The sequence below is a fragment of the Pan troglodytes genome, chromosome 1 (genome assembly GCF_028858775.2).
Source record: "Pan troglodytes isolate AG18354 chromosome 1, NHGRI_mPanTro3-v2.0_pri, whole genome shotgun sequence".
In the NCBI taxonomy this organism is placed as follows: Eukaryota; Metazoa; Chordata; class Mammalia; order Primates; family Hominidae; genus Pan; species Pan troglodytes.
Window position 1 is genome coordinate 165,790,714 of NC_072398.2, and position 15,381 is coordinate 165,806,094.

Here is a 15,381-nt window from a genome sequence, read left to right on the forward strand (position 1 = left end):
AATGGATATAACCTGTGCTTTCTGGGGCCTGCACTGGGGGTGGAGGGATAGGGGAGGAATGGAAAATCAAATATGCTTATAAATACATAATGTCACATTATAATAATTTAAGAAGAGTGACGTAGGTAGACAGAATGGTACAAGACAGACCTTCTGAGGAAGGGTTATCTGTGCAGGGATCTGTATCCAGCGATCCACACGGATATCTGGAGACAGGGCACTGCCGATAGAGGGAACAGTAAGTGCAAGGGCCCACAGCACAGGTGCATGGCAAATACAGGTTGAAAAATAATCAAACAGTTACGGAATATAAACAAAGTTTCATTCTCTCCTGCCCTCAAAATAAAAGATATGAGTGTGCCTGAAAGTAGAAGGAAACACAGAAGCAAGAAAAATTTAAAGTATAAAGACAAAAAATAGTCAATAGAATATCCAATATAACTAGTATTATTGAAATAGAAATCTGGGCCGGGCGCGGTGGCTCACGCCTGTAATCCCAGCACTTTGGGAGGCCGAGGCGGGCGGATCACGAGGTCAGGAGATCGAGACCATCCTGGCTAACACGGTGAAACCCCGTCTCTACTAAAAATACAAAAAATTAGCCGGGCGTGGTAGCGGGCGCCTGTAGTCCCAGCTACTCGGGAGGCTGAGGCAGGAGAATGGCGTGAACCCGGGAGGCGGAGCTTGCAGTGAGCCGAGATCGCGCCACTGCACTCCAGCCTGGGCGACAGAGCGAGACTCCGTCTCAAAAAAAAAAAAAAAAAAGAAATAGAAATCTGAACAAATAACAAAAAGGATATAACACAGGAAAACTTCCCTGAAAGGAAAGAACTGAATTGCAGATCAAGAGGATACACTCTATATAGGACATAAATAAATAAAAACAACATCAAGTTATTCTACTGACTTCAAGTATGAAGAAATAACTCTTTAGAAAGTCTATACGGGGTGAAAAAAAATCACCTTGAAACAGGTGGAAAAGGGCTGTGCATAGTGGCTCACGCCTGTAAATCCAAGTACTTTGGAGAGCTGAGGCAGGAAGATTGCTTGAGCCTAAGAGTTCGAGACCAGCCTGGGCAACACAGCAAGACCCTGCTAAACAAAAAATAAAAAACTAGCTGGGCATGGCAGCATATACCTGTAGTCCTAGCTACTTGGGAGGCTGAGGCGGGAGGATCCAGGAGTTTGAGAGTGCAGCAAGCTATTAACACGACTGCACCATCGCACTCTTGCCTGGGTGCCAGAGCAAGACCTGTCTCTATTTAACAAATAAAAATAAAATAGAATGGGGAACCAGGCCAGAAGAAAATGTAACAATGGTTGCAATGTTTTGAAAGACACAAGAACAACTCAAAAATATCAGTTAGCTAATTGTAGAAAAATTAGACATTCTCAAACCTATTATGAGCTCTTCTGCAGGGAGGGGAGAGGAGGGAGGGACGAAAAAAATATCCAGCAAAATCCAGTCAACCCAGTGTTGAATGAAAAAGCTGTGTTAAACAGCAGTGCACCTTTACTCAGATACAGTTCACGTACCATACAATTAATTCATTTAAAGTGTACATTTCAATGATTTCTAGTATATTCACAGAGATATAACCAAGAGATTAATCAAAATAAAATGAGTAGAGGTGGGTAAAAGAACCAGTGCACAGAATTCACCTAAATTTTTTTAATGTAAGAAACTGAGGAATTACATTTGCAGAAGAAAACTGTAATAAATTTTTAATGACAAAAGCCAACAAAAACTGGGAGAGACGAAGGGTAAGAGGAGGTTAAAGGAAGTGTAAGTTCCCTCAGGGTTCACTGTGAAGACAATGCCTCCTGTCTAAATTTGAAATGTGAATTTAAAACAAAAGAAAACAAATATGTCAGTCTCCTAGTGGCTTTTATAATGTTGAAGAGCTCTCATAGGAATTAATATCCTTGGTGATGAACAAAGATTTATCTGAAGCTCAGTAATAACTCCTTCAGGTTCACTTTAGTTTTGTTACTGTTAAATTTGAGTAAAATTAAGGCTAGGTATGGTGGCTCACGCCTGGAATTCCAGCACTTTGGGAGGCCAAAGCAGGTGGGTCACTTGAGGTCAGTAGTTTGAGACCAGCCTGCCCAATATGGTGAAACCCTGTCTCTATCAAAAATGTAAAAAATTAGCCAGTCACGGTGGTGCGTGCCTGTAATCCCACTACTTGGGAGGCTGAGGCAGGAGAATCGCTTGAACCCAGGAGGTGGAGGTTGCAGTTAGCAGAGATTGTGCCACTGCACTCCAGCCTGGGCGACACAGCTAGACTCCATGTTAAAAAAAAAAAAAAATTCAGTAAGATTAAATACTTTTTTAAAGCATATAAAGTCTGATGCCTTCTTACACATTTCTATCTACATACGTGCACAGGGAGGTATCTAGAATGATGCTTTTCAACTGTTCACCCTGGTTGTTTCTGGCTGGTGGAATTTCAGGTGATTTGTTGCTTTCCGTTGCATTTTTCCATATGGCTTGGATGTTTTATAGTGATCATGTATTACAGAAAAAGATAAAATTAAATTCTCTGCAGTTTTCCACATCTCATTCTCCCTAATCAACCTGTCCATCTCTCCAAAATCTGGGTTCTCTTATTGGTGACAGGACAATCAAGAGTTTTACATTGTTTTGTTTTACATTACTACACAAGGTTTAACGGAGGAGGGGTGATTTTTTTTTTTTTCTTTGAGACAGAGTTTCGCTCTCATTGCCCAGGCTGGAGTGCAATGGCACGGTCTCAGCTCACTGCAACCTCCGCCTCCCAGGTTCAAGCAATTCTCCTGCCTCAGCCCTCCCAAGTAGCTGGGATTACAGGCGCACACCACCACGCCTGGCTAATTTTTGTATTTTTAGTAGAGATGGGGTTTCACCATATTGGTCAGGCTGGTCTTGAACTCCTGACCTCAAGTGATCCACCCACCTCGTCCTCCAAAAGTGCTGGGATTACAGATGTGAGCCATCGCGCTGGGCCAAGAGGGGTGATTTCATGCTTTGCCCAAATGTGCTTTATGAGGGGTGAATATGTTGATCCTTATTCATTAGAATGACAGTATTTTTTGTGAAGTTTCTCAGTAAGTTATTGAAATGTTAAGTCCTAACATCTATGTAAGTATCAAGGTATTTCTATTGGAGCTTAAGATCAATTATAATAAATAATAATATCAAATGTCTAACATTTGATGACCTATTTTCCAGAACTCCACTAAGAGTTTTACATTTGTTAGTCAATCCTCACAAACCTATGCCATGAACGTGCTAATTTTATGGATGAAGAAAAAGAATCCAAGAAAGAAAACTCTGCTTGCTCAAGACTATACAGCTCGGCACAGTGGCTCATGACTGTAATCTCAGCACTCTGAGGGGCTGAGACAGGAGGATTGCTTGAGGATAGGAGTTCAAGACTAGCCTGGGCAACATAGCAAAATCCCATTTCTACAATAAGTTTTAAAATTGGCCAGGCGTGGTGGCCTGCATCTGTAGTCTCAGCTACTCAGGGAGCTGAGATGGGAGGATCAATCACCTGAACCCAGTTTGAGGCTGCAGTGAGCTATGATGGTGCCACTACACTCCAGTCTGGGTGACAGAGCACAACCCCATCTTAAAAAAAAAAAAAAAAAAAAGACTACGCAGCAGCTTGTAAGTTACAGACTGATATTCAGGTCTGATTCATAAACCCATGCTTTTTCTACCATGTTAATGTCTTCTTAGCATCATGGTTTGTGCATTGTAAGTGCACAATAATTATTATTAAATTAGCAATTAGCAAAGTATGCCCTCAAATGCCTTGAATGATGCTTTGTAATGAATTTTCTTAATTCATCCAATTCCCAGGAATTGGATGAATTACCTGTTTCATAAATTAGGGAAGCAGGTTCTCCTAACACCTAAACTTAGGAGTTGAAGTATTTCATCCTGTACCTTACTTTATCAACTGCTAATTAAGCAGCAATGGCAAATGGGCTAGGTGCATCTGAACATGTAAGTCAAGACACACCCAAATACAGAGAAACCACAGTTTAATGTCAAATGTAAATCTAAATTTAAAAGGTTAATAATCCAGTTAATTTTTATTTTATTTTATTTTATTTTTGAGACGGAGTCTCACTCAGTTGCCCAGACTGGAGTGCAGTGACGCGATCTCAGCTCACTGCAAGCTCTGCCTCCTGGGTTTGTGCTATTCTCCTGCCTCAGTCTCCTGAGTAGCTGGAACTACAGGCACCTGCAACCACGCCCGGCTAATTTTTCGTATTTTTAGTAGAGATGGGGTTTCACCATGTTAGCCAGGACGGTCTCAATCTCCTGACCTTGTGATCCGCCCATCTCAGCCTCCTAAATTGCTAGGATTACAAGCGTGAGCCACCACGCCCAGCCAATCCAGTTAATTTTTAAATGTTGGAAGTAGAGTTAAAAAATATGTTGTTCACACTTTTAAACTCAAAGTTTTAAATTTTACTTTTAACTCCCCCTCACTCATTTTTAATATTAACTTTGATGCTTACTCAACTCCCTGTTTCTAAATTTCATGAAAGGTTAACTTTTGCCCCTGTCCACTTGTCCAGCCTCATCTGCTCATATTTTTAGCTCCAGGGTTACCCAACTACTTGTGGTTTCCAGAATACACCATGTTGTTTCATACCTCTAGAGCTTTTCCATGTGATCTTCCCTCCCTCTAAAATGTGCTTCATTCCCACCTTCCAATTATGGTTCTGGGTGTCAGCTTCTCCAGGAAGCCTTCCTAATACCTGCCTCCCTCACCTTCAAAAAAGGGTCAGTTACTTCCCTCTCTGCGCCAGCCGTCACCTTTCACTCTCTCTTCACTGGTGCTCCCAAGACCCTACCTATTCTGCAACCATTTGTGCGGCACTCCTGGACTATGAGGTCAGGAATCATGCTACTCCCTCTTGGGAATGACGGATGCCTAGCTTATCAAGACACAAAAAATGTATACTCAATTTGTTTATTGATCGATGAACCAAGCTTTGCTAGGGTCTAGTCAAATATGTGTATACATATGTTTTCCATATTGTCCCCTTAATGTTCCTTAATGTTAAAATCTAGTCAATCTCTGAGACACACATAAGATAAGCCACCATTGTCTACTATACTGTGGTACAACTGTTCCTCACCCCAAAGCAGCAGTCAGATCAATCAGAAGAAAAACACTGGAAATGGACATGGAGGACACGAACGCAGGACAGAATCTATAACAAATGAGAAAGAGAAGAGAGCCAAGGCTTTATCATGTTTTTCAGTCAGCTACTCTGAGCTCATATTGACAGCAAGGGTGCAGAACGTAGGAAAAGTCACTAAGAGAAAAAGTGAGTTATCAGGGCTTTGATTTAAGTTAAAGAAATTAAAGATAACCCTCACTGCCTAGGGTAGCAAAAAAGCTGAAAACTGGCTGGGTGTGGTGGCTCACACCTGTAATCCCAGCACTTTGGGAGGCCTAGGTGGGCAGATCACAAGGTCAAGAGATGGAGACTATCCTGGCCAACATGGCGAAACCCCGTCTCTACTAAACATACAAAAATTAGCTGGGCGTGGTGGCACTGCCTGTAGTCCCAGCTACTTGGGAGGCTGAGGCAGGAGAATCGCTTGAACCCAAGAGGTGGAGGTTGCAGTGAGCCAAGATCGCGCCATTGCACTCAGCCTGGGACAGGGCGAGACTCCGTCTCAAAAAAAAACAAAAAACAAAACAAAACAAAACCCAGCTGAAAACACCACTGGATTCTGAGTATCAGGAGAGCCAGGCCCCACCTAGTCTCTTTGTTGCTCTACTGTGGTGTCTGGCACACAGCTGCTGATCAATAAATACTTATAGAAAATTATGAATGCTTAGCACCAGAAGAAATGCATGCGATCACCTGGGAGCATTAACAAAGGAGTTGCAATAGCTTCAGTGGAATCAGCAGCTAGATACGAAGTCTGATCAGGCTGTGTACTTTGGATAAAGTGTGTAAGAAGATGGCAGTGTGCTAAAATTTCAGGTCACATGTCACCCAAATGTCTCTTCGTAACTTAACCCCACTGAATAGTGGTATTTCCTGTGTAATTCAACCAGTATTACTCTGTTTAGAAAACTGTTACCTAGACTGGGCACGGTGGCTCACACCTGTAATCACAGCACTTTGGGAGGCTGAGGTGGGCAGATCACCTGAGGTCAGGAGTTTGAGACCAGCCTGGCCAACATAGTGAAACCCCGTCTCTACTAAAAATACAAAAAATTAGCCAGGCATAGTGGCAGGCACCTATAATCCCAGCTACTCAGGAGTCTGAAGCAGGAGAATCACTTGAGCCTGTGACGCAGAGGTTGCAGTGAGCCAAGATCGCACCATTGCACTCCAGCCTGGGCAGCAAAAACAAAATTCCGTCAAAACAAAACAAAACAAAAACCTGTTACCTAGTGTTATGTGAAGTAGATACACTCTTTCTTCTTATTGCCCATCTTCTTCTAGCAAAGTCATTTGGTCTCTCTTAGTGCACTATTTAACTTGAAATTAATTATATGTCTACAAATTATTTTATTTGAGAATATCCAAATACTTATCGTGTTAGAAAGTACGAGTATCCCTAATAGGAAAATCTGAAATCTGAAATGCTCCAAAATCCAAAATTTTGAGTGCCAACATGATCCTCAAAGAAAATGCCTATTGGAGCATCTCAGATTTTGCATTTTTTTGGATTAGAGATACCCAACCAGTTAAGTATAAGGCAGACATTCTAAAATCCAAAAAATCTGAAATCCAAAATACTTCTGGTCCCAAGCATTCTGGATAAGAGATACTCAAGCTATATAATCAAACATAGGTCTTGGGTTTTACAATTCTTTCTTCTAACATGATAAAAATTGTCAAACCTGCTTTACAACACAAACTTAAAGACACAGCATTCAGGGGAACACTGTTACAGTTATCTGGCTACAAATTTTTTTTTTCTTTTTTGAGATGGAGTCACCTGGGCTACTGCACTGTCACCTGGGCTAAAGTACAGTAGCACAATCTCGGCTCACTGCAACCTCCGCCTCCTGGGTTCAAGCGATTCTCCTGCCTTAGCCTCCCGAGTAGCTGGGACTACAGGCACCCACCACCACGCACAGCTAATTTTTTGTATTTTTAATAAAGATGGGGTTTCACCATGTTGGCCAGGCTGGTCTCGAACTCCTGACCTCGTGACTCGCCCACCTCCGCCTCCCAAAGTGCTGGGATTACAGGCGTGAGCCACCGCACCCAGCCCAAAAATAATTTTTTTATGCAAACCAAACTCAACAAATAACTGCTGATCCTTCATGCAAACACACAGTAAAAAAATGCCTTGATCAAACTCTACCTTCAAAGTCCAGGGGGGGAAATGCCAACAAAGAAAATAACATTCATCTAAGGGTCACTGCCCAAATTCTTTTTTTTTTTTTTTTTTTTTTGAGGCAGAGTCTCGCTCTGTCGCCCAGGCTGGAGTGCAGTGGCACGATCTCGGCTCACTGCAGCTTTGACCTCCCCAGGCTCAGGCTCAGGTGATCCTCCCACCTCAGCCTCTGACTAGCTGTGAGTATAGATAGGCATGCACCACCATGCCCAGGTAATTTTTCTATATTTTTGTAGAGAGGGCTTTCATCGTGTTGCCCAGGCTGGTCTCAAACTCCTGGGCTCAAGTGATCCTCCTGCCTCTGTCTCCCAAACTGCTGGGATTACAAGCATAAGCCACCACACCCAATTGTCTCCTCAAATCAGAATTTTGGATGATGGAAAAAAAAAAAAACTGTCAGGCATATTTACATTATCTTGGGGCATGGATAGAGTTTCCAAAAATGTAGCACTAAGACTAATCTAAATACACACCCATCTTTTTTCATGCAATCATTTTGACCAAAAATGCCACTCCTTACTTGCAAAAATCATTCCACTTACCTCTTGGAACACCTCACCTGTACCATGTGTGGCTGAATATATGTCTCTGAACCCTCCTATGTCAGGAGCTCCCTGACAAGCTTAGTCTACCTCTAATCCTTCTTTTCCACACATTCTTCTTCACTGTCACCAGCCTAGTGCAAAGTTAGTCATACTTGCACTTTATTCACTTTAGAAATATTCAGGACCTATTAGATATAATAATGCTTACTGAATGAACAGAGCTACAATGAGAGGGGCAAATCATGGTTATGTCAAGAACAATCCCAGTGAGGAACCCAACATTTTAATTGTGCAATCCACATTTGGCAGGCATAGATGGCCACAGCACCCTAGTAGAGCTCCACAAATTTTACAACTTTAGAAATCACCACAATTGCTTTAAACTTTCCATTCAAGATACCAGAATATACATCACTGCCTTAGTAACAACCTGAGATAGAAGGGTTATGTGGCTATGATTTTTCAGGGCTAAATATTTAAAGATAAATGACTAAGATAAACTACTGCCCTCCTACACATACACACAGGAAAAAAAGCTGTTTTTTTAATTATGAAAGCAGAATTCTTCAGTAACCTTCTAAACAAATCTATTATACACTTTATTCTTGAAAGATACCCTAGACTCACAAGGGCAACAGAAGAAAAAAAATTACCCTTGGCATTTCCTAAAAGATGTGATTCAGAAGATACTGTTGGCTTTTTTCTATAGACATATGTTGCCCAGTGGGATGTGACACTCCTCAGAGGTCTGAATCAGAAGGAAAAATGTGGAGAGGATAAGGTCAGAGTTGTTACGTACCAGCCTCGTATGGTAAAACACATTCGCAAAATCAAGGCAAAATACTCTGGCTCCAGCATCTATAGTTTGGTTTCTGAACATACACCTACACCAAGGGCTCTAAGTGAGTGCATAGCCAGGAACATCTCAAGTCTGAAATCATTTAGCTCTCAGGGAAAATAGACACAAACACTGCACACATTCAACAACTCTGACTTATGCTAAAAACAGAATTACCTTCAGAAAGCACTTGTTAGTGTTCAACACTGCACAGAATGAAACAAACAAACCAGGTTCTAAATACAACCATGGACCAAATGATGACTCTCGTGCTAAAGGTTATCATTATTACCAATGAAAAGGATTAAATTACATTTCATTTACAATTCCAAAATTTAAGGTTGTTTTCTACAAAACCAAACTTTGAAATACCAATTTAAAATATTTTGATAGTTACCCCTAAAATCATATGGCAGATAATTCTACTACATCTTGGTACATAAAGATAAATTAGAACCGATTTGGGGAACTTCTAGATTACTATTTCAAGGCACAGGTAAGCAGGCAAGTTTAGAAATGAAAAAAACAGTTACTAATACATCTCTCTCTATGGCTATACCTCACTGCTGGCCTGATGTGGTTTGGCTGTCCCCACCCAAGTCTTATCTTTGAACTGTAGCTCCCACAATTCCCACATGTCATGGGATGAACCTGGTAGGAGGTAACTGAATTATGGGGGCAGGCCTTTTCCGTGCTGTTCTCATGATACTGAGTAAGTTTCATGAGATCTGATAGTTCTAAAAATGGGAGTTCCCTGCCAAGCTGTCTCTCTTTGCCTGCTGCCATCCAGGTATGATGTGATTTGCTCCTCCTTGCCTTCTGCCACGATTGTGAGGCCTCCCAAGCCACGTGGAACTGTAAGTCCATTAAACCCTTTTTCTTGTATAAATTACCCAGTCTTGGGTATGTCTTTATCAGCAGTGTGAAAACGGTCTAATATGTGACCCTTTTTTAAAAAAGTGAAAAATTAGCCAGGTGCAGTGGCTCACGCCTGTAATCCCAGCACTTTGGGCAGCCGAGGCAGGCAGATCACTTGAGGACAGTAGTTCAAGACAAGCCTGGCAAACATGGTGCAACCCCATCTCTACTAAAAATACAAAAAATTAGCCAGGCATGGTGGTGTGCACCTGTAATCCCAGCTACTCGGGAGGCTGAGGAAGGAGAATCGCTTGAACCCAGGAGGCAGAGGTTGCAGTGAACCAAGATATGCCACTGCACTCCAGCCTGGGTGACAGAGAGAGACTCCATTTCAAAACAAAACAAAACAAAACAAAACAAGAATATTTCTTACCCAACTGGAAAGCACGGTGAAGGGAAGGTAGTGCTGAACATTTTTTTTAGCAAGAGCAAAGCTGACCAAACCACAGAGCACTCACCCTCCCTCCCCTCCCCACATCCCCACTTGGGGTTCCCTTGGCTTGGATCCACTCACTCATTTCCACCCACACTTTGCAGGATGCCTCTCTACAGCCATATGGACCAAGATGATGAGTCATCTGTCATCAGAATGCCTTTTTCGACCTTTCCACATTCAATCACCTTTAGCACGCTCAACAGGCACGTCCTCCGCAGAGCATGTGCCTGTGTAACATAAGGAGTCTAAAGCTGAACATAGGAACCAGGCATCCCTCGCACTCCACACCTTGCCAAATGGATTTATTCCAGAGCTTTAAAGAAAAATCGCAACTGAAAAAGTGACCAGATGGGTTTTCAAGGAGAAAAATACTAACCAAATCACTTGGGAGGCTGACGTACTTTACTAAAACAGGCCTATGATGTCAAAGAACTTCAGTTATTCAACCCTGAGAGGAAGTCATGGCAAAAGCAAGCACTGAAAAGATACAGAAAACATTCCATAACTGAAACTGACTTTTATTCTGCCTGGCTAAATACTTTTAGAGCTATTTTTGAAGTGAACACTTCAAATAGTCACCCCCACCCAAAAAACTTCAGGACCTGTACACTAGTCACAAAATAATGACAAACACTCATACAGCACTTATATAAGGCAAGCACTCTTTTAAGCACTTTACATATATTTGCTCACTTTGCCCCTCTTTGCTAATTTGTGTTTCATGAGCAACCAGAGGCCCAGGGTCACACAGGCTGCCAGAAAGTGGCAGAGCGGGGATTCAAGTCAGGCAGTCTGGCAGCACCCGGGTCCATGCTCTCGATTATCACACTAACTCTCTTTCCAGGGGAGTTTAACACAGATGATCCTTTTTAAACACAGATTTTTAAGTTCCCTAAAACTACACAAATTCATTTTGCAAGATGAGAAGACTCACAATTTAAAAATGTAAACTAGAGAAATTACTGTTACGTGGTGGCAAAGTCAAAGTTTATCAGTCATGATGAATACCCAGACAAAAAGCATTGGGGGGTGCTATAGTTTGAATGTTCTCTCCAAAACTCATGTTGAAATTTAATTGCCAATTTAAAGGTATTGGGAGGTGGGGCCTTTAAGAGATGATCAGGTCATGAGAGCTCTGCCCTCATGGATGAATTAATGGGTTGGTTATCTCAGGAGTGGGCTCCTGATAAAAGCGTAAGTTTAACCCCTTATTCCCTCTCTTGTGTGAGCCTTCTCATCATGTGTTGCCTTCCAACACACAGCAAGAAGGCTCTCAACAAATGTGAGAACCATCGTCTTACTCTTCCCTGCCTCCAGAACTGTGAGAAATAAATTTATTTTCTTTATAAATTACCCAACCTGAGGTATTCTGTTATAGCAGCACAAAACAGGCTAAGACAGAAAATGGATACCAAGGAGTGGGGCTGTTTCCATAACAAATACCTAAAAATGTGGTCATAGCTTTGGAACCAAGTAATGGGTAGAGGCTGAAGAATTTGGAGGAAGCAGCTAGTAACACCCTAGATTGCCATGAATGATGTATCAAGGGCAATTCTGGTGAGGACTCAAAAGAAGAGGGGAGCTGTAGGGAAGGTCTGAATCTTCTTAGAAATTACTCAGTGGGCCAGGCATGGTGTGGCTCACGCCTGTAATCCCAACACTTTGGGAGGCCGAGGTGGGCGGATCACCTGAGGTCATGAGTTCAAGACCAGCCTGGCCACCATGGTGAAACCCTGTCTCTTCTAAAAATACAAAAATTAGCTGGGCATGGTGGCACATGCCTATAGTCCCAGCTACTTGGGAGGCTGAGGCAAGAGAATTGCTTGAACCTGGGAGGTGGAGGTTGCAGTGAGCTGAGATCAGGCCATGGCACTCTGGCCTGGGCGACAGAGACTTCATCTCAAAAAAAAAAAAAAAAAAAAAAGAAATTACTCAAGTGGTCATGACTGGAATATTAGCAGCAATTGGACAGTAAAGTCCATTCTGATGAGATCTCAGACAGAAATGGAAAAGAACGTATTAGAAACTGGAGTAAAGGTTATTCTTGCTATACGGTTGCAAAGACCTTGGCAAATTTTGTCTGTGCCCTAGGGCTTTACGGACTGCAAAACTTAAGAGCAATGAACTAGGATATGTGGTGGAAGAAGTATCTTAAGCAGTAAAGCTTTCAAGCTGCTGTGTGGTTACTTTTAATTGCATAAAATGCGATGTGAGAGCAAAGAGACAATCAAATACAGTTGCCCATTGAAGATACGGGTTTCAACTCTGAGGGCACACTTTATACAAACATTTTTTTCTTTTCTTTTGAAACAGGGTCTCACTCTGTCATCCAGGCTGGAGTGCAATGGTGTGATCATGCCTCACTGCTGCCTCAACCTCTCAGGCTAAAGTGATCCTCTCACCTCAGCTCCCAAGTAGCTGGGATTATAGGCACATGCCACCACACCCGGCTAATTTTTGTAGAGATGAGGTTTTGCAATGTTGCCCAGGCTGGTCTCCTGGCCTGAAGTGATCTGCCCACCTCAGCTTCCCAAAGTGTTGGGATTACAGGTGTGAGCCACAACATGGGCCAAGGATTTTTTCAATAAATACAGTCGGGCTTCCATATCACTGGGTTCCACATTCGCAACCAAATGCATACAGTATTTGCAGGATGCAAAACCCTTGCACATGGAGGACTGACTTTTCGTACCCATGGGTTCCACAGGGCCGACCGTGGGGCTTGAGTAAGCATGGATTTTGGTATGAGGGGGTGGTCCTGGAACCAATCCCTTCCCACACCCCTTACTGTCAGCAGATACTGAGGGATAACCATATAGTTAAAAGAGAAGCAAAACAGAAGAATTTGGAAAATTCTCGGCATGGCCATGTAAAGAGTGGAAAAGCATGTTCCAGAGGGAATATTAAGTGTGTGGTCAAACAACCTATTGCTAAAGAGATTAGCATGGCTAGAAGGAAGCCAGGTGCTATCAATCAAGACAACGGACAACAGACCTAAAAGGCATTTCAGAGATCTTCCAGACTGCCCCTCCCATCACAGACCCAGAGATCTAGGAGGGTAGAATGGTTTCAGAAGATGGATAGCATTCCTTGGCCTCCTCAACCATAACTCAGGCGTGGCTCCACCTGCTCAGAAAGGGATAAGCCTTGGTGGCATCTCACAGAATGCAAGACCTACAGAGCATGGCTTCCTCCACCTAAATTTCAAAGAATGCCCCTGGTAGGCCCAGGCAGAAATCTATTGCAGAACAGAGCCACTGCAGACAGCCCCCATTAGGACAATGCCCAGTGGAACTGTAGGGTCAAGGCTGCCACAGAGTCCCCACTAGGGCAATGCCTAATGGAGCCATGGGGGTGGGCCACTGTCAACACCCCAGAACTGTAAATCCACCAGTATACAACTCCAACCCATGAGAGCTGCTGAGTGGATTGAACCCAGCAAAGCCACAGAGGGTGGGGCTTCTGAGGCCCTGGGAGCCCAACTCCCATCCCAGTGTGCCCAGGAGGCAGAATATGGAGTCCACAGAGATTATTCCCCATCTTTAAGACTTAATGTCTCCCCTGTTGGATTTTGGACTTATCAGTGACCACCTGCCCCTTTCTTCTTGCCTATTTCTTCCTTTGGAATGGGAATGTCCATCATACACCTTCCTACCATAGCATTTTGGAAGTAGATGACTTGCTTTGATTTCACAGGCTCACAGCTGAAGGGAATTTGTCTCAGGATGAATTGTACTTTATAAGTCTCACCTATGTCTGATTTAGCTTGGACTTTTGAGTTGATGCTAAGTTAAGACTTTGGGGGCTAATAGGATAGAATGAATATATTTTGTATGTGAGAAGGACATGAGTTGTTTTGGAGGGGGAGGTGGGTAGGGGCAGAATGCTAAGGTTTGAATGTCCCCTCCAAAACTCATGTTGAAATTTAATTGGCAATGTAATGTTATGGGAGATGGAGCCTTTAAGAGGTAATTAGGTCACAAAGGCTCTGCCCTCATGAATGAGTTAATGCTTTTATCACAGAAGTGGGTTCTAGATAAAACAATAGGCTCCTGATAAAAGGATAAGTTCGGCTCCCATTCCCTCTCAGAGGCATGCACTTCTTCCCCATTTGATGCCTTCTGCCATGGGATGATGCAGCAAGAAGGCCCTCATCAGATGCTGACACCATGCTCCTGGACTTTCCAGCCTCTAGAACCATGAGAAATAAATTTCTTTTCTTTATAAATTGCCCAGTCCAAAGTACTCTGTTGTAGCAGCAGAAAACAGACTAAGAAAAGGGCTAACTTCTGTGAGTTAAAAGTAGAGTCTAGAGAAATTAACATGCCTAGGTAAGTGTAGAGAGGGTGATGAAAGCTGAGAAACTCAAAAAGCCTGAAAGGCAATAAAAGAAAACCCTGGGGCTGTAGTACCTAACATCAGCCACAACTCCTATCAATTCTTTTTCCTCAATCCACTCTCTTATGAATGGTGCCTCCTTTCCATCCCACTGCTATTATTGCTTAAATTCAGGCCTTCGACATCCCTTAGTCCAGTTATTCCAATGATCTCTGGTTTGTAGTCACAACTCTCCTCCATGCCCCAGCACCTAATCTCTCCTGTGCTGCTAACAGAATAGTCTTTCTGAGAGAAATATGATCATATTATACCCCTACTTAACAACTCTTCAGTGCTCCCTAAAGCCAACAAAATCCAGTTCCACCATCTTTATGGCAAATTCAAAGGCTATCCACCCGAGGATTTCCTCTGCCAACCTCTGCTTGCAGGCTCAGAAAAAATACTAAGATAACTCATTCCCCTTTCACCCTGTTCACATTGTCCCTCTGCTGAAAAAAAAAAAAAACCTACCTTCCCTATCCCCACTCATCTATCTGAGGACCATCTATCTATTCATCACTTTCCATACAGTTGTTCCAACCCCTCCTCCTACCAATAGAATAATTTTCTTCTTTGTGTCCTCAGAATACCACATATATAATGATTCTTTTATAGTGTCAGTAACAGTGTCCTCTTATTTACCAATAATGCTGAAATAAACCTCCTTGCATCTTTAGGCAGAAATCCAGAATGGAACTGCTGGATCAGAAAGTATATATAATGCTAACTGCTCTACAAAGGTTGCTCATTTTATACTTTCAACAGTATTTGTTTCCTACATACTCAATAAAGGATTTTCCGATCTTCTATCTCTGTTAATCTGACAGGTGAAAAATAATAACTCATAATTGTATTTTGTGTGCCCTGTGGTGAATGAAAGAACCTCTGA

The 15,381-nt window shown here is 42.5% G+C and overlaps 1 protein-coding gene across 5 annotated transcripts in view; it reads right to left on the reverse strand.

Moving 5' to 3' along the window:
- The window catches only part of AK4 (adenylate kinase 4), an 84,686-nt gene that overhangs the window by 25,923 nt on the left and 43,382 nt on the right, over nucleotides 1-15,381 (reverse strand). The gene's annotated exons all lie outside the window — the stretch shown is intronic.